Raw genomic sequence first — 21,202 nt, 5'->3', positions numbered from 1 at the left:
TTAGCTTTTTTAGACACTTTTTAGCCTTTTTTCTAAGTATTTATCCCGATTTTTCGATAGATTTTGGCATGAAAAAATCATTTTCGAGGCGCCCAAATTTATTTTTAAGGTTCTTTTATGGGTGTGAAGTTAAAAGTTATGTTAAATATGTTCCAAACACTGTTAAACTAGTTTATGGAAAATGTGGAATTTTTAAGTGAATTTTTCCCAAATTTAGAGAAGACATGAATGGGGTCAGCGCCAGAGTGGGAGTAGCCTGGGACTAGTAGATTCCAAAACTATATTGTATATGTTAGGAATCAGCCCAGTATTTGAGATAACATTTTTAGAAAAAATTGGTTTTTCATCAACAATTTATCAAAAATGTGTAACTTTCAAGTTAATTTTTGGGAAATTTATAGAAGACATGAATCGGGTCACCGCCAGAGTGGAAGTAGCCTTTTCACCAAGTAGTGGTAGTTTTTTTTCACCAAAAATACATTTAATTCATAAATAATATATTATAACTGCACTCAAGAGTTGAATTTTGAATTTACAGCCTGACATGAAAAATGTGTGAAAAGTATAAAACAAAAATTTGATTTTTTATGAAAACAGGCATTTTATGAATGAAAAAGATCGTATTTTGTTTTGTGTATAAGTGATGTAATGTGTAACACATCCAAGTAGAATTTCTTATTCAGTCATCAAAATGTTCAGGTAGAACTGTCAGATGTATTCTTTTTATTATTGTCTGCCTCTTTTCTTCCTCTGAGTTATAAAAGTTATTTCTTAAAATAAGGGGAAATTATTTTTATGGTCAACACGATGCCAATCTTTTAAGTGGAAAACGATTTGCTATTGACATTTTGCCTACATAAATATTTACAAAACTTTAGACATCTTAAAAAATATTTGAAGAAATGTACAACTATGTACATTGTACATATGTAGTATCTTTGGCAAATGTTTTTGATGAAAAGAAATCTATATGTACACAGAAAAAATTATTGCCATTTTTTTAATATAAGCGTTAATAAAAAACAGGTGTAATTTATATTTATTTCCCGATAAAAACATTAGAATAGCGAATTAACTTGGAGTAAAAATAAAACACGTCCAATCACAGTCAACACGTTTATGAAGGACGCTTATATTTTAATAATATTAAATAAAAAAAAATCAAAACATAAACTAAAAGACAAATAAGTAAAGAAAATTCTATATTTATGTTTTGAACCTATATTGTACATTATCATTAAATAAAGATCAAGAGTGTTAACTAAATTATTTACAACTACTCTTAAATGAGTCTCTTAAACGAAAACAGTGAGCGAAGGTTGAGTGTAAACGGCAGAAATGCATACGTAACAGTTAATGCAGATGAAAAAAATATAAACAAAACAAACAGAAGAATATATGAAACAAAAGAAAACCCAACAGTTGTTAATCTGGAGTTACCAAAAAATATAAATACTTTATTTACGCCTGAAAGTATGCTAGCAATATCAGCTTCAGAAACGAAATCCACCACCCGACTACAATTAAAATTAACCCATTAAGCGGCGCTATGCCCAAGATTAGTCAACCATTAAATATAGATAATAAATCGCAAATACAGGTTGGAATGGACTGGTATGTTACAGTATTAAAACGGGCACGAAGTCCCAAGTCTTCGAAAGCGTCACCCTTGGCTAAATTATACAAGGATAGTGAACCTGCTAGACTAAACAATGAAAATCGTTTTTCTATTCTGGAATGTGAATCAGATGAACCAGTAAATAAAATTAACTCTACAAAACCACCCCCTATTTACTTGAGAGAAAATAATTCAAATTCAATGGTTCAGAGCCTGATCTCATTAATAGGTGAGAACTCTTTTTACGTTATCCCAATCAAGAAAGGCACGATTCATGAAACTAAAATACAGGTCAATAGTGAAAACGATTATAGAAAGGTTGTAACAGATTTTGAAACTCAAAAGAAAAGTTTTTACACTTATCAGCTGAAAGGAAGCAAGGAAGCAAGGGAAAGGAAGATAAAGGTTTTAAGACAAAAAATGTGATAAACATTAGAAATCGCGAAAAAAAAACCCCAACCACTCTTCCGTGTTGAACTTGAACCCGGTGTCATAAACCTGAAAAAAAAATGAAACACATCCCATATATAACCTGAAGTATTTATTGCATCTTAAAATTACGGTAGAACAATCACATAAACGATTTGGCACCGTCCAATGTATGAATTGCCAAGAATATGGACATACCAAGGCATATTGCAAATTGCCACCCGTATGTGTTATTTGTGGAGAGTTGCATAACACATCCCAATGTAACAAATCCAAGGATGATCCTGAAATGAAAAAATGCAGCAATTGCGGTGGTAACCACATAGCGAACTACAGGGGTGGTCCTGTCTACTCAATTGTTAAAAAATCACAAAGCCATTAAAGAACATCAATTTTAACTACCCCCGTTGCAACAGACATATGACAACAAAGAAACATATGCAAATGTACTTAGAAACAACCAAACTCAGACGCAAGTCCGTCAACCACAAAACCAAAATATGAACCCAGAGGTAAGAGAGCAAACGCCAATTTTCAATTTTACCAGACTAGAATCTACAATAGAAACTCTTGTGCAATCGGTAAATAACTTTACAAACTTTTTTTTTTCATCATTTATTTATTGTATCTTCATTATTTAATGAACTAACAATAAGTGGTTCAAATCTTATATCTAATAATTATTATTTAATTAGTCCAGCCAGTGCCGGACGAAAAAATTTTGTGTTCATGGTTGTTTTGGTTAAATTGGCATTCTTCCTTCTAGATTAGGTCTGCTGTGTCCCTCCTTCTTAATCGAGTGTGGCCACGGTTATCTAATATGTTGCGGGCCAGCGGGTTTGGGTGAACTTCAAGTTTTTTTAAATATTTTTGTACATTTTTCGAGATTTCAGTTCTTACAATGGGCACGTTTAGATCTTTGTGTATATTCGCGTTTTTGATATACCAGGGGGCAACTGTGATCATTCTTAGAAACTTGTTTTGGCGTCTTTGGATCTTTTCTACATTTGACGCTGAGGCCGTGCCCCATAACTGTATGCCATAACACCATATCGGTTTTATGATCATGTTATAAAGTAGAAGTTTACAATCTAAACTAAGCGTGGAGTTTCTGCCAATAAGCCAATTAATTTGAATTGATTTCAATTTCATTTGAGTCAACTTTGCATCTATATGACTTTTCCATGTAAGGCGACGATCGAGATGTATTCCGAGGTATTTCACTTCCGATTGTTGAATTATTGTTTGGTTATTGATATGAATAGGGGGGCATGATTCTCTACGCAATGTAAATGTAATGTGTGTACATTTTTGCTCGTTGACTTTAATTTTCCATTGTTTTAACCATTTTTCTAATTGAAATATGTGGTTTTGTAAGTAACGAGACGCTTCTTGAGGTTTTTCATGAATGCTTATTGCGATTGTTAGTTGGCATATCAGACGAATACATCAAATATAAAAAAGGTCCCAGGATACTGCCTTGGGGGACTCCACCTTCAATAGGTTGTGCAGTACTTAAAAAGTTTCCCTCTTTAACCTTAAATGTTCGACCAGTTAAATACCTTTCCAATAGCTTATGTGTGTTTGCCGGTAAATTTTGACTCAATTTGTATATTAATACAGCATGCCATACCTTATCAAACGCTTGAGAGATGTCGATGAAGAGTGCAGAACATTATTTCTTTTCTTCAAACGCTTTTCTCACCATATTTACAAGTCGAGTCTTTAGGAAACCGCGATCGCAATCAGACGTGTATAAAGACATTCTTTTCTTTCAAAACAAACAATTTTAAATATTTAAAAAAAACCAAGTGTGAATCCCCAAAATCAACTAGTGTGCTATTTAAAAACCAAAACATTCCATAATTAATGTGTTACAACAAAAGTTTAGCAAAACACTAAATTGAAAAATATTTCAAACAAAAACAATTGCATATAAAACCAAGTGCATTTAAAAACAAAATATTTTTGACAACAACAGTTGTACACACTGCACAGTGTTATTACATTTCATGTGTGTAAAAACAATAATAAAACACCAGCATGGATACTGGTGAAGTAAACCTTAGTGATGAAAGCAGTGGCGATGATAATGATTCAATTTGGCAAAGCGTACCAACAAAACGTAAACAACTTGAATCTCCTAAACTCTACCAACAAAAACGAAGAAATTTGTTTTGTGAACCTAGCACATCATCCAACAACAAATACGCAGCTCTAAGTATTGATGACAAAGAATGTGAAACCAATGAACCTACAACACCAAAACCTCCTCCTATTTACATACCAAATGTTCAAAATATTATTATTATGTTAAAAAAAATTAATTCTTTAATAACATCTGATGATTTTAATTACAAATCTCTAAGGGACGGTCAGGTACGTTTAATGATTAAGTCAGTTGATTCGTACCTTATTGTTAAGTATTTGGAAGAGTCAAAAATTAGTTTCCATACTTATCAGCTGAAACAAGAAAAATCAAACAGAATTGTAATTAAAGGTCTTCATCATACGACACCAATCGAAGATATACAAGCTGAACTAATATTACAAGGACATCAAGTTAGAACGGTAATTAATGCCAAAAGTCGCGTTACGAAGGAACCCTTGTCTATGTTTTTCGTTGACTTAGATCCCAGTCCAAATAACAAAAACGTATACGATATAAAGCACATAAACAATGCATTAATTAAAGTTGAGTCACCATTAAGAAAAAATGATTTAGTGCAGTGCCATCGTTGCCAACAGTTTGGACACACGAAATCTCTTATCAAAAAGACCTTCAAGGCAAACGCGTTATTCAGCATCCCAAAAACCAAATCATTTCACCGTAAATTCATCAGAATACCCAAATTTAAATAGTAAGTCGTATAGTCAACTCAATAATAATTTTAATATGTTGTAAAGTACGCTTTGTTTGTAGATCTTTATCTTAGACCGGCATCCAGGTGCCTATGGTCTTCAATACGCCAATTTCCGAATTTCTTCGAAGAGCGTAAAGTCCATATACAATGAAAGACGAGTATTTGTATATGGTTTAACAAAGTCTGATTTTATTTATATAATTTCGGGGTTTATATACTATATTTTAGTATCCCCTCTCTTATTCTAATTAATAATCTATCTTAGTCTAATCATAATTCTATTTTCCTATTGGCTATTACATTTGAGTGATATTTAGTGCATGTGAGTGTTTTGTGTGTAACATATGTGCAACATGACACATTGCACTCAAATGTACTTTACATTGTTTATATTATTATTATTATTATGTAGGTGTATAGCGAAGTGTGTTGGTACACTACACCCTCACCCTTAAGAGAAAATTTTGGGGAAAAATTGATTTTTTTTTTTTTATAATAGAGTTAAAACGTTATTGATAATCTTAGGTATATATATATATTTTTTTTTTTTTTATTTTTAATAATATTGTAATGATATATGTATATATAATTTTATTTTTACACAAAATTTTCTTAATTCTAATTTTATAATATGCTATATATGTTTATATTCTTGTACTTAATTAATATTTGGTTTATATTCCTTTAATAAATTGTTATGAATTTCTTTATATATTCCATTCTGATTTATTATTGAATTCACTCCTTTTCTTTCAATAATAGTAAATGGTCCTATGTAGGGTGACATGTATTTCTTTCTGTTTTCTACTTTTAACAAAACTTGATCTCCTATTTCTAAGTTAAGTTTTTTATGGTATTTGTTAGCATAATTTAATGTACGTTTTTCTTTAACCTTGACCGTCTATTCTCTTGCCTTATTTAGCGCATATTGCAATTTGACACGCAGTTCATTGGCATAATTGTCGTAATCGTAAAATTTTGTTTTGTCATTGTTTATTTTGTCAGTAGGTAAACTTTGTAATTTGCCGTAAACTAGTTCATATGGTGAGTAACCAGTATCTACATGTGGTGTCGTATTATATGCAAAAGTGAAATATGAAATCCATTTGTCCCATTCATTGTCATTTACAAATGACAACAGGAATTCATTTAAAGTTCTGTGATTACGTTCAAGTGCACCTATGGTTTGATGGTGATATGGTGACGAAAATGTTTGTTTTATATTCAATAATGTACATATGTTATTCATCAATTCATTGTTAAACTCCGTACCTTTGTCGGACTTTAATATTTTGAAGTGGCCGTATTTGAGTATGAACTCTTCTACTAGTGTTTTTGCTGTAGTATTGGCATCTTTAGTAGACATTGGGTAGGCTACTACGAATTTTGTAAGGTCGCACTGCATTGTAAGAATATATCTCTTGTCATTCGATATCCTTAGTGGTCCAACGGTGTCGATGGATACTACTTCAAAGGCTTCGCATGGGGTTACAGTTGTTGTTAATGGTTCTTTTGTGTGTTTTGTTTGTTTATTTCTTGAGCATTTATCACAGTTTGATATAAATTACCATTTGACTCATTTTTTTCCATATATATCTTTGATTTAATTTGTTGATTGTTTTTCTGACTCCTAAATGTCCTCCATGTGTTGAATTATGGTACTCATCTATCAGCTTGTATTTAATTAAAATATCCTCAATTTGTTGGGGGGCGTTGTATATTATAATTTTTAGTTTTGGTTCTTTGTTATTTATTTCTATATTATTATATGCTTTCTTAAACTCTTCCTTGTCAAAATATCGGAATACTTCGTCATTGTTTGTGATAGCCAATTTATCTATCTTTTCTGAATACATTCTGGATGCTAATTTCTTCAAATGCGACTCTAGTGTCGATGAATTTTCATTAACTCCGTTATTAGTATTACAATTATCTTCCGTCGTCGTGTGCTTCCTCAAATTAGAATCTTGATTCATTGATTTATCGCTACACCTCATGTATACATTATTATTTTCAATATTTATTTTTGTATTTTTAGCGTTTCTGTCTATATTAAATTTTAATTTCATCATATTCTTAACATCATTTATGGATATACATTCCCATATTCGTAAATTTTTATTATTCATTTCATTTTCTTTATTTTTCCTTTCATTTTTCTCTTCGTTATTTGGTGTCTCTTGTATTTTATTTGACATCCCCCTTGTTATAACAAGTGCTCTTTTGGCTTTTTCATCAACGTGTAATGGTATCATTTGTTTTAAAATATCTGAGTCAATCTGGATTCTTGATAAAGCATCTGCGTTGGTATTCATTTTACCTTTTTTATATATTATTTCAAAATCATAATCGCATAAGTCTAGTCGAATTCTGGTCATTTTTGATGATGGATTTTTATGTGAGAATAGAGATACTAGTGGTCTATGGTCAGTAACCACTATGAATTTTCTTCCATATAAGTATGGTCTAAAAAAGTTGATACCCCAATGAATGGCTAATAATTCCTTTTCTATTACTGGCTTGTTTAAATCGTGTTTCTGTAATGATTTACTTGCATATGATATTGGCAAATCTGTTCCAATTTCTCCTTGGGATAGCACTGCTCCTAATGCGTAGTTTGATGCGTCTGTTGTTAAAATAAATGGCTTTTCGAAGTTCGGGTATTGAAGAACTGGTGGTTGGGTTAATTTTTCTTTCAATGTGTCGAATGCATGTTGACATTTTTCATCCCATTTAAATTTGGTGTTTTCGGGACATAAGAAATTACATTTGTCCGCATTTAACTTTAAATTGTATCTTCTTAAACGTTCAAGAACTCGAATTAAATTTTCATTGTGATGATTCAAACTGCAGCCAAATATTATGATATCATCAACATATAAGAAGGCATCGGTTTCTAAACCAGCTAATGCAATTGTTACCATTCTTTGGAAACTATTAGAAGAAATTTTTAGTCCAAATGGCAATCTCTTGAACTGGTAGTGTCCATTTGATGTGAAGAACGTAAGTGGTCTGGATTGTTCGTGGAGTTCTATCTGATGAAATGAACTGGTCATATCTAACGTAGAAAACCATTTTGCGCGTCCTAGTTTATCAAGTATATCCTCTAATCGTGTTAGTGGGAACTTGTCGTTTACAATTTTGTCGTTGAGGTTTCTATAATCTACAACTACTCGCCATTTTTTTTTATCTGCAACATTTTTCTTTGGTACTAGTAGTAAAGGGGCATTGTATGGACTTTTCGAATTCTCTATTATATCATCCTTAAGCATTTGTTCTACTTGTTCTTTAATAACGTTTGAATGTGCATGCGGCAGTCTATAATTTTTGATGAAAACTGGTGTATTGTCTGTCGTTTCTATTTTCTGTTGATAGAAATTGTTCGTCGATAGTGGTTCTCCTTCCAAATGGAAAATTTCTTGATATTCTTTGAAGATATTATATAGTGTTTCCTTTGCTTTGTCATCATTGCAGTTTATTTTTAATTTTTCTTTAAGTGTTTCGAATTTCTTATCGGTATTTTGTGTTTTTTGTTTATATGGCAATATGACATAGTTTTCAAGTGGTTCAGTTTCCAATGTTATGTTTTTCACAATTACCTCATTGTTGTTGGTGTTTAGTATTTTAATGTGTGACATTCCACTTTTGGGTACTATTGCATTACTTATGAATACGCCTGTTGCTATTTCTTTGTTTGTAATTAGTGTGTCGACATTGAAGTTTAACTTTACTGGGTGTATTATTTCAGTTCTGGGTGGTATTCTCACTGTAAGTGTGTTAAGTGGTTTTGAATGCATGGGTAAAGTTATTATATTCTCATCATCGTTTAATGACAAAGTGAATGTTTCATAATCAATTTTACATAAAAATCTTTTTAGAAAATCTCTGCCAATTATTCCGTGTGTTTCTATTGGAAATTTGTTGTCGACTAATTGGAATTTGTGTATATGTGTATTGTTACCGATCGCTAATTTTAAATTAATGGTTCCCATCGAGTAAATTTCTTCTTTTGAAATACATGTTAATTTGCATTTCTCATCAGTGTAGTATTCTTCGCTATTAAGTTGTTTTGTTATTTTGCATATTGAAATATCTGCGCCAGTATCTACTAAGAATGTTAAATCATGGCCTTTGTGCTGAAGTACTATATAGTTTGTATTTTGGTTTGATATTTTATACATTCTTAATTTTGGCTGTCTGGAATATCGTTGTATTCCGAGCCCTGGTAGTTTCCCTGATCTTCGATCATTCGTACATTTTGCGGTTGGTTTTTGTAATTATTCCTGTTATAGTTGTTATCTCTGTAGTTTCGCCCACTTTGATTTTGGTATTGGTTATTTGTGTTGCCATTATTTCTGCTGAAATTATTGTTTCTGTTATAGTTGTTGTCATTTCTGTTGAAATTAGTGTTGTTTCTGCTAAAATTGTTGTTGCTTCTGTTGAAATTATCGTTGCTTCTGTTGAAATTGTTGTTTCTGTTGAAGTTATTATTTCTGTTGAAATTGTTGGTTCTGTTGAAATTGTTGTATCTATTTTGATAATTTTGTGCCGGATACGAGGATCTATAGTGCATTACTTGGGCTTCATTCGTTTGCTCGATCTCAATTGCCAGGTTAATCGCTTCCACAAGTGTCTTTGGTTGGGCAGCAAAGACTGTTTGTTTCAACTGGTCATTCAAGCCATTTTTGAATAAATTTAAAGCATACGCTTCGTTTACCTTTTCTATGGCTTGTCTTTCTAAAATGGTTATATTATGTCCTAATTCTTGTATTTGTAATTTGTTTAATTCGGCTATTTCCTTGAGTAATTTATCCCTAAATACATGTACAGGACAATTATACTGATTAATATTCGCCAAATTTGTGTATATTTGGGAGACTGTCGTTTTCGATCTAAATTTTTCTTTTAATGTGTTGTCTAAAGACGCATAATCTGTAGGTTCGGGACTAGTTGCTACTATTGTCTTTACTTTGGGATTAAGTTTTATGTGATACACGACCTCTATAAATTGTCGTTTTCCTTCCGTATTCAAAGAATTGTACAATAATTCTACGATCTTCAGAAAACCGTCTAGTTCACTATGTTTTCCCGTAAACGTCGGTACGACTTTTAATGTGGTTTCTATATTAAATTCTGCCATTTTTTCTTTTTCTGTTAGTTGTTTTATTAATAAGTCTTTTGTCTTATTGTACAGTTTTAGTGTCTCTGTTTTCAATGTTTGTTCTATAGTTTTTATTTCTAAACTTTCTAGTTCTTCTTTGTATTTCTCTAGTTCGGTTATCTTACTAATTACAGTTTCTTTAGTGTATTTCCTATTTGCAGATTTTTTTAGATTTGAGTATATTTTATATATGTTATCTTTTATTGTTTCCATTTATGCTATGCTATTATTAACTTCTTTTCTTATTAAATTTTTTATATAAATATTTAATTTATAAATTCCATACCCGACTAAAATTATTACAATGCAATATATTATAAATTTATCTAAATTGTTGCTATTACTATTATTATTATTAATATTTAGTTGTTCCTGACTTTGGAACCACATTTCTTGCTTTTTTTTTAGTGCAGGAACTTTCCAGGATTTGAGGGCAGGATCGCCATGTAATGTATTGTTACCGATTTTTATCTTAGACCGGCATCCAGGTGCCTATGGTCTTCAATACGCCAATTTCCGAATTTATTCGAAGAGCGTAAAGTCCCTAACAATGAAAGACGAGTCTTTGTATATGGTTTAACAAAGTCTGATTTTATTTATATAATTTCGGGGTTTATATACTATATTTTAGTATCCCCTCTCTTATTCTAATTAATAATCTATCTTAGTCTAATCATAATTCTATTTTCCTATTGGCTATTACATTTGAGTGATATTTAGTGCATGTGAGTGTTTTGTGTGTAACATATGTGCAACATGACACATTGCACTCAAATGTACTTTACATTGTTTATATTATTATTATTATTATGTAGGTGTATAGCGAAGTGTGTTGGTACACCACAATGTCCTACTCGGAAGCTGTTAAATGCCCAGATTCTAGTTATATATCTCGATTGGAGAAATTAGAAAATATGATAGAAAATCTCATGAATATGATAACAATGATAATGACCAAACTATGCAAATAAATTTTAGAATAGGAATATGGAATGCCAACGGGCTTTCCAATCATAAAAACGAGACTGAAGTATTTCTTAAAAACAACAATATAGATATATTTTTAGTATCAGAGACTCACTTCACAAGCAAAACATATTTTAAAATAAATGGATTTGATACAATAACTGCTTTTCATCCCGATAATAGGGCTCATGGAGGAGCTGCTATTTTAGTAAAGTCTACTATAAAATATGAAATATTGGATGCATTTGAAGATCAATATCTGCAAGCAGCTGGAATAAAAATTAAATGCAACAATTATTTTCTAAATATATATTCAATATATTATCCACCTAGGTATAGTGTAAAATGTCAGCAGTACGAAGATTTTTTTCATAAAATTGGACCTAAGTTCATTGTTGGGGGCGATTTTAACGCAAAACATCCATGGTGGGGCTCACCGGATCTTTTAGATTTTGTTATATTTAATGGTATTTCAAGATCACTGTTAGATATTTTAGACAATGATGACTTAAGTTCGGATCATACTCCAATCATAGTTAATTTCAATACTCATATTGAACTAGAAGCAACAAAAAAAATATCTTTACCAATAAAACAAATGTTCATCAGTTTGCTAATTATATAGAAAATAACATTAACCTTAATATACCATTAAAAACCGGTTATGAGTTGGAAGATGCTGTAGAAGCATTTTATAATCTAATTTGTGAAGCGGCTTTAGTATCCACACCAGTGTCTACATCACCAAATGGCAATAATGTAAGAATATCTAACGAAATTAGAAATCTCATAATGAATAAAAGATACTTACGGATGATATATATGTAAAATGTAAATAGAAATAAGAGAGGAACAGTTATATTAATACCAAATCTAACAGAAAGCGTAGGTTAAGAATATTAAAAAAAAGAATTCAATAAACCGGTCTGATATAGAGTGCAATCGCGTGCGTTTTATTGTTCACATACATAACAAATTGGCGACGAGTCATAAAAAAGGTTTCCATGTGTTAATATATATTAAAAAAATAAAATCTAAAATGGATCTTAAAAATCTTGTCGGGGTTGTAGAATGTTATACAATCGCTGACGATTTTTCATTATATGCAAAGCGTCTTGAGCATGTTTTTAGTTTAAATAACATAAAAGAAAGTCATGGAAAGGTATCATTCTTAATTAGTATCGGAGGTGCAGAATTATACAAAATTTTACATTCGCTAATTGCTCCAAGAACAGAAAATGAGTTTACTTATACAGAAATAATTGAAAAACTTTCAGAACACTTTAAACCAAAACGTAATATAATAGCGGAGTGCTTTAAATTTTATAAGAGAGACCAGAAACCAAATGAACCTTTATCAGATTATATAATTGAGTTAAAAAGTTTAGCACAAACATGTGACTTTAAAACATTCTTAGATAAAGCTCTATTAATTCGGTTCGTATGTGGCTTAGAATCGGAGCATATGCAAAATAGACTACTTAGTGAAGATAATTTGGACACCTTCAAAAAAGCTACCGATATGGCATTAGCAATGGAAATGACATCAGAAAACATAAAATCCATGAGAGGAGCTGATCTGCATGCTGTAAAAAATAATTATGTGATGGCAGGACAAGTGGCAGTGGAAAGAGGTGGAGCACGACAAAAGAATGGCAGAAGAAGAGGCAATGAAATGAATGATTACCAAAAACCTGAGCGAAAAGATGTGGTGTGCTTTCATTGTAAAAGGAGAGGACATTATTTGAGAGAATGCTGGTATTTAAAAAAGGAAAATGATAAAAGAACAACCAATAGTAAACAAAATAATTTTGTAAAACATGTAAATAATAATGATAGTTATGACGAAAGTGAAGAAGAAGATGTTTATTACATAAATAATATTGGCTCGTATAAGAGTTTATTAGTAAAATTAAATGTGGAAGGTATTTGGATCGATTTTGAATGTGACACTGGTGCATGTGAAACTTTATGTCATAAAGAATTATATGATAAGTATTTTGTAAATAATAAGCTGGAAACAAGTTCAAAAATATTTAAAACGGTTAATGGAAATGAAATTAAGGTTATTGGAAAAACAGAAGTCTATGTAAAATTTAATAATAAAAATTTAGAGTTAGAAATATTTGTGATAGATGCACTAAAAGTATTTAGTCCTCTGTTAGGGCGGACATGGTTAGATGTTTTATACCCTAATTGGAGAATTTTTTTTGGAAATCTTAGTTACAGTAATATTTATAGTGTGGTAACTAATAAGTCATTAAGCTGTCTAACTAAATATTCTAATATAATTTCAAGAGAAAATAAATCAATAATTAATCACTTTGTGGCCGAAATAGATCTAGTTGATGAGGCTTATCCTATATTTTCAAAAAGTTATGCGGTACCGTTTGGCTTGAGAAGTAAGGTGGATCAGGCGTTGGATGTGTTGTGCGCAGATGGAGTTTTAATTCCAGTAAAAAATAGTCGGTGGGCAAGCCCAATGGTGGTGGTGACTAAACCTAATGGAAGTTTGCGACTGTGTTTAAATGCTAAACGTACTATCAATCGATTTGTCAAAATGGATCATACAGTTATACCAAGAATTGACGACATATTAGCTGGAATTGCAGGATGGACTGTTTTTTGCAAACTCGATTTGACAAGTGCTTACCTACAAGTTGCCGTTTCTAAGAGGTCACAAGAACTGCTAACAATCAACACACATCGTGGTCTTTTTCAGTTCACACGATTAGTGTATGGCCTTAAAACTGCGCCACAAATATTTACCTCAATTATAGAAGAAATTTTAAAAAACATTTCAAATAAGCACATATACTTCGACGATATATTAATTGGTGGCAGAAATCGTGAAGAATGTGAAAAAACATTGATTCAAGTTTTGGACAAACTTCTCGAATATAATGTAAAGGTTCAATTAGAAAAATGTGTTTTTTTCGAAAATAAAATAGAATATTTAGGATATGAAATTGATAGTACTGGAATAAGACCAAATAAATGTAAAATTATGGCGGTGGCAAAGTGTCCAAGACCACAAGATAAACAATTGAAATCATTCCTTGGAATGATAAACTATTATAATAATTGCATTCCACACCTTTCATCCGAATTAAAAGAATTATATAATTTAACTAAACATAATTCAAAATTTTGTTGGGAAAATGATCATGAAGAGGTATTTGAGAGAGCTAAGAAGCTAGTGTTAAATATAAATGTGTTAACACCATATAACCCTGAGTTGCCAATAATTATTTCAGCGGGTGCTAGTCCTTATGGTGTGGGGGGTGTGATGTCACACTGTCTAAATGGAATTGAAAGACCGGTAATGTTTGTGTCAGCTACATTAAGCGCGGCTGAGAAAAACTATTCGCAATTGCACCGGGAAGCGTTAGCAAAAGTGTATGCTGTGCAACGGTTTCATAAATATATATATGGCCATAAATTTACAATAATTAGTGATCATCAGCCTCTTAGAGAAATTTGTAATCCAAGAAAGGATATCACAATTGTAGCTGCTAACAGGTTACAACGATGGTCGATTATCCTCTCTATGTATGATTATGAAATAAGGTACAGAAAAGGCCGAGAAATGATAAATGTTGACGCTCTCTCAAGGTTACCAATGCCAGAACCAACAAATATAGACGAATATATTATAAACAACTGCACGACTAATAGTGAAATTCCTATTGATTTGGATGAAGTGTTAAACAAATGCAATCAAGACACAATGTTACAGGAAGTAAAAGCATATACAAAATTCGGTTGGCCAGAACAACAGATATTTTCAGCAAGTATAATGCCCTATTTTAATAAAAGAAATTCCATTGCACTTGAACATGGATGTTTGTTCTATGGGGAGAGATTAATCATACCAGAGGATTTGCAAAAGAAGATGTTAAAGACATTACACGGACTATCGCACATAGGAATAGTAAGAATGAAAGTAAGTGCCCGGTCAACAATTTGGTGGCCAAATATAGATCGACATATCGAAGAATATGTAGGAGTCTGTGAATGCTGTCAACTTGTGCAGAATCGAGAGCGAGCGACATTACATTCCTGGCCAAAAACAACATATCCATTGGAACGCATACATATCGATTTTTGTAAATTTAGAAATGTAGAAATTTTAGTCATTTTTGATGCATATTCCAAATGGATTGACGATATTGTAATGAAATCGATTTCAGCTAAAGTTGTATGCGAGAAGTTGAGACAATTTTTCTGTATTTTTGGTTTACCTACCGAATTGGTATCAGATAATGGACCACCGTTTGCATCCTATGAATTTGAATGTTTTAGTAAGGAAAATGGAATTAAGTGTTCAAAATCACCACCCTACCACCCGCAATCAAACGGAGGTGCTGAACGAGCAGTGCAGACGTTGAAGTCGTCTTTGAAAAAAATGATTTTAGATTTCAGAACAAAAAATAAGCCTTTTCAACTTATTTTAGAAAATTGTCTTTTGGGGTATAGAACGTCTCCGTGTGTTGGTATCAATAAATCACCATCAGAATTAATGTTTAGCTTTAAACCGAAATCTCTCTTAGACAAGATAAAATTCAATAAATGTGGGGAGGAAATAGGTAGGAATTTAAAAAAAAAGTGACGTCATTGTCAGTACAAAACAGAATCACGAAAATAGAATAACAGACCAAGACAGAAGAAGAGACCAAGTAAAATCATTTAAAGTTGGAGGGACTGTATTGTACCGAAATGTGTTTAATAACTATTGCAAATGGTTAAGTGGTATAATAGTGAAAAAGTTGAGTAATATCAGATATGTTGTAAATATAAATGGAACAAATAGACAAGCACATATGGATCAGCTAAAGAAATGGAAAATAAAATCAATTAAATTTAGTCCATTTGTTTCATTTAAATCAACAACAGAGAGAACATCAAAGAGAGTTCGAACAGATAGTGAAGATGAAACTGAGAATATAAATAAATCTAAAAGAAATAAAGGGTCAAATGAAGAGTATCAAATTGTGACAAGAAATAGACAAAGAAGGTTAGATCAAAATAAATCAAAAATAGAGGGAGAGGATATGGATATTGATTAAGAAAATTTTTGAATTTGTATTAATGTTTATTAAGTATTATTTTTTAGTATTAGTATTTATGTATTTAAGTGTGTTTCTATGTAAGTTAGTAATTAGTTATTGTATTTTTGAATGTATTATATACTTATATATATTTAGTGTTTTCGGTTTGGTATAATTGTTATAATGGTTGATTATTTATACACATATATTGTTATTGTTAAGAAAATAAAATCATAATTATAAGAAAGGGAGGAATGATATATATGTAAAATGTAAATAGAAATAAGAGAGGAACAGTTATATTAATACCAAATCTAACAGAAAGCGTAGGTTAAGAATATTAAAATAAGAATTCAATAAACCAGTCTGATACAGAGTGCCATCGCGTGCGTTTTATTGTTCACATACATAACAACGGAGAATATACCAAAGAACCAGAAATCCCTCAGATAAACACAATCTAAATAATGCATCTAATTATTTTAAAAGACGCTTAAAAGAATTTAAAAATGAAGCTACTAAGGATTTCTTGAAACATTTGGATGCAACTCGAAATGATGAGTACAACCTCTGGAAAGCTACAAAATACCTTAAACGTCCAACAAAAAGAAATATTCCTCTAAAAGATGCTAATGGGACTTGGTGTAGATCTGATCTGTCTAAGGCAAATGCATTTAAGGGACATTTAGAAAACGTTTTTCAACCGTTTGATTTAAATCAGCATCCACAGAAGGATGAAATTGATCAATTTCAAGATGTCGCGTGTCAAATGAGTCTTCCAATTAAACACATTACCCCTTCTGAAGTTCAAAAGGTGATTAATAAACTTAATAATAAAAAATGTCCAGGATATGATGGCATTTGCTCAAAAATCATTAAATCATTGCCCAAAAAAGGTATACTTTTTCTAACCACATTATTTAATTCGGTGTTAAGAATGAATCATTTTCCATCTCAATGGAAGTACGCTGAAATTATTATGATTCCTAAACCTAATAAGCAAGAACATTTAATTATCTTTTATGGACCAATAAGATTACTGCCGATACTTTCAAAAATGTTTGAAAAATTACTACTGGAAAGAATACTTCCAGTGTTAGAACAACAAAATATTATACCTGAACATCAGTTTGGATTCAGACATAAACATGGTACACCAGAACAGTGTCACCGGATTGTCGATGTTATATCTAATGCTCTAGAACGCAAACTTTACTGCTGTGCTGTATTTATGGATATACAACAGGCCTTCGATAGAGTGTGGCATTCAGGATTATTGTATAAATTAAAAAAGTTACTTCCTGATCCCTTGTATATTTTATTAAAATCCTACCTACAATAATGAAAGATCAACTTTTGGATTGATTCTGTCTGGTGTTCCACAAGGAAGTGTTTTGGGGCCTGTATTATACACAATTTTCACTTCAGATATGCCAACAACAGATGATCTGACTATAGCTACATATGCAAACGACACTGCTATTATGGTTTCTAAGGATTCCCCGTCTGAAGCTTCTAATTTAATACAAATGGTACTGAATCTTATACAAGATTGGCTAAACAAGTGGAATATAAAGGTAAATACAGAAAAGTCAGTTCATGTAACTTTCACACTTAGAAAAAATTATTGCCCCCCAGTATCCTTAAACGGAATAACTCTTCCACAATCAAGGCATGTGAAATACCTAGGACTTCACCAAGACAGAAGATTGACTTGGAGTGAGCACATTAAAATGAAACGCAAGCAATTAAACAATAAAACAAAGAAAATGTATTGGCTTTTAGGTCCCAAATCAACTTTAACTTTAGAAAACAAAGTTATATTATATAAAACTATAATTAAACCAGTTTGGACTTACGGAATACAACTCTGGGGAACGGCAAATAATTCAAACATCGAAATTCTGCAAAGATATCAGTCCAAAACGTTGAGATTAATTACGAATGCTCCTTGATTTATGAACAATGGAAATATACACCGTGATCTTGGTATACCAACTATCAAAGAAGAAATAAATAAATTCAGCGACAGATATCTTCATAGACTTAGCAACCATTCTAATATTTTAGCCATTAATCTTTTAAATGATAGCGATGAAATAAAAAGACTTAAAAGATATCACGTACTTGATCTCCCTTTTAGAAAATAGAAAATATTATAATAATTTATTTATAAAATAATACATTTATATATAACTGTATATTTTTGTTTATTGAGTTCACTGGACCTCAATAAGTTAAGTTAATTGATAAATTTTTAAAATATTTGCTTAATGTTTCTTTGAAAATAGATCGCAAATAAAAATATATATATATAAAAAAAAAAATATTTACAAGTCTATGGGTTTGTTCGATAGTACTGTGTTTTCTTCTAAATCCAAATTGATGATTCGGAATATAATTGTTTTCAGTTAACATCGGGTACAACTTGTTCATAAGTATTTTCTCAAATAGCTTTGATATATTAGACAATAGGCTGATGGGTCTGTATGATTCTACTTTTGTGTGATCTTTTCCCGGCTTGGGTATCATGGTAACCAGTGAAACCTTCCATTCTGGAGGATAATATTCAAGTCGTAATATAGCATTAAAAATAAAAAGAATTATTTTTATTGCTATCCGGGGTAGCTCTATAAGCATCTTGTTGCTGATCTTGTCCATACCAGGCGCTTTCTTGGGATTTAAATCAACAATAGCATTTTCGATCTCTCGAATCTCAAAACGTAGGGGTACGGCTGCTCCAAAATGGGGTGCAACAGGTGGCAACTCAATTGCTTCGTTTGATGTGTTCGGTGTAAATACTTGTTTTAAATGATTAACAAACGGATTCAACAGCATTAAGAATAATCCTATTTATTTTTAATGCTATATTACGCCTTGAATATTATCCACTAGAATGGAAGGTTTCTTTAGTTACAATGATACCTAAGCCGGGAAAAGATCACAGTAAAGTAGAATCATATAGACCCATTAGCCTATTGTCAAATATATCAAAGCTATTCGAAAACTAATGTTTATCACATTTTTTTTCTTAAAACCTTTATCTTCTAAGCTTTGCTTTATTTCGAGTGGTTCAACATTACAGTCAATACCCTTTATTACATCTTGTAGGCCCTTGCTTCCTTTCAGCTGATAAGTGTAAAAACTTTTCTTTTGAGTTTCAAAATCTGTTACAGCCTTTCTATAATCGTTTTCACTATTGACCTGTATTTTAGTTTCATGAATCGTGCCTTTCTTGATTGGGATAACGTAAAAAGAGTTCTCACCTATTAATGAGATCAGGCTCTGAACCATTGAATTTGAATTATTTTCTCTCAAGTAAATAGGGGGTGGTTTTGTAGAGTTAATTTTATTTACTGGTTCATCTGATTCACATTCCAGAATAGAAAAACGATTTTCATTGTTTAGTCTAGCAGGTTCACTATCCTTGTATAATTTAGCCAAGGGTGACGCTTTCGAAGACTTGGGACTTCGTGCCCGTTTTAATACTGTAACATACCGGTCCATTCCAACCTGTATTTGGGATTTATTATCTATATTTAATGGTTGACTAATCTTGGGCATAGCGCCGCTTAATGGGTTAATTTTAATTGTAGTCGGGTGGTGGATTTCGTTTCTGAGGCTGATATTGCTAGCATACTTTCAGGGGTAAATAAAGTATTTATATTTTTTGGTAACTCCAGATTAACAACTGTTGGGTTTTCTTTTGTTTGACAATCATTTGTTGTTGACAATGCGGGGGAACAAGAACGAGCACGGTTAACAGGCTTGGCGGTTAAAAACAAGCTGTCATATATTCTTCTGTTTGTTTTGTTTATATTTTTTTCATCTGCATTAACTGTTACGTATGCATTTCTGCCGTTTACACTCAACCTTCGCTCACTGTTTTCGTTTAAGAGACTCATTTAAGAGTAGTTGTAAATAATTTAGTTAACACTCTTGATCTTTATTTAATGATAATGTACAAAAAAGGTTCACAAAATAAATATAGAATTTTCTTTACTTATTTGTCTTTTAGTTTATGTTTTGATTTTTTTTATTTAATATTATTAAAATATAAGCGTCCTTCATAAACGTGTTGACTGTGATTGGACGTGTTTTATTTTTACTCCAAGTTAATTCGCTATTCTAATGTTTTTATAGGGAAATAAATATAAATTACACCTGTTTTTTATTAACGCGAAAGGACGCTTATATTAAAAAAATGGCAATAATTTTTTCTGTGTACATATAGATTTATTTTCATCAAAAACATTTGCCTAAGATACTACATATGTACAATGTACATAGTTGTACATTTCTTCAAATATTTTTTAAGATGTCTAAAGTTTTGTAAATATTTATGTAGGCAAAATGTCAATAGCAAATCGTTTTCCACTTAAAAGATTGGCATCGTGTTGACCATAAAAATAATTTCCCCTTATTTTAAGAAATAACTTTTATAACTCAGAGGAAGAAAAAAGGCAGACAATAATAAAAAGAATACATCTGACAGTTCTACCTGAACATTTTGATGACTGAATAAGAAATTCAACTTGGATGTGTTACACATTACATCACTTATACACAAAACAAAATACGATCTTTTTCATTCATAAAATGCCTGTTTTCATAAAAAATCAAATTTTTTTTTTACTTTTCACACATTTTTCATGTCAGGCTGTAAATTCAAACTTCAACTCTTGAGTGCAGTTATAATATATTATTTATGAATTAAATGTATTTTTGGTGAAAAAACTACTACTACTTGGTGAAAAGGCTACTTCCACTCTGGCGGTGACCCGATTCATGTCTTTTATAAATTTCCCAAAAATTACACATTTTTGATAAATTGTTGATGAAAAACCAATTTTTTCTAAAAATGTTATCTCCAATACTGGGCTGATTCCTGACATATACAATATAGTTTTGGAATCTACTAGACCCAGGCTACTCCCACTCTGGCGCTGACCCGATTCATGGCTTCCCTAAATTTGGGAAAAATTCACTTGAAAATTCTACATTTTCCATATATTTTTGTTGAAAAACCATTTTTTTTCACCAAAAAAGTATATAATTAAATAATTTTTTAAAAGTAAATTTGTTTATGTTTTTTTATTGATTTCTTTCCATA

At 31.3% G+C, this 21,202-nt stretch overlaps 1 protein-coding gene across 1 annotated transcript in view; it reads left to right on the top strand.

Moving 5' to 3' along the window:
* kug (kugelei) overlaps positions 1-21,202 on the top strand; it is a 733,937-nt gene that overhangs the window by 288,742 nt on the left and 423,993 nt on the right. The window lies entirely within an intron of this gene.

The sequence above is a fragment of the Calliphora vicina genome, chromosome 3, assembly GCF_958450345.1.
Source record: "Calliphora vicina chromosome 3, idCalVici1.1, whole genome shotgun sequence".
NCBI lineage: Eukaryota > Metazoa > Arthropoda > Insecta > Diptera > Calliphoridae > Calliphora > Calliphora vicina.
This window is presented reverse-complemented; position numbering and strand designations above follow the sequence as displayed.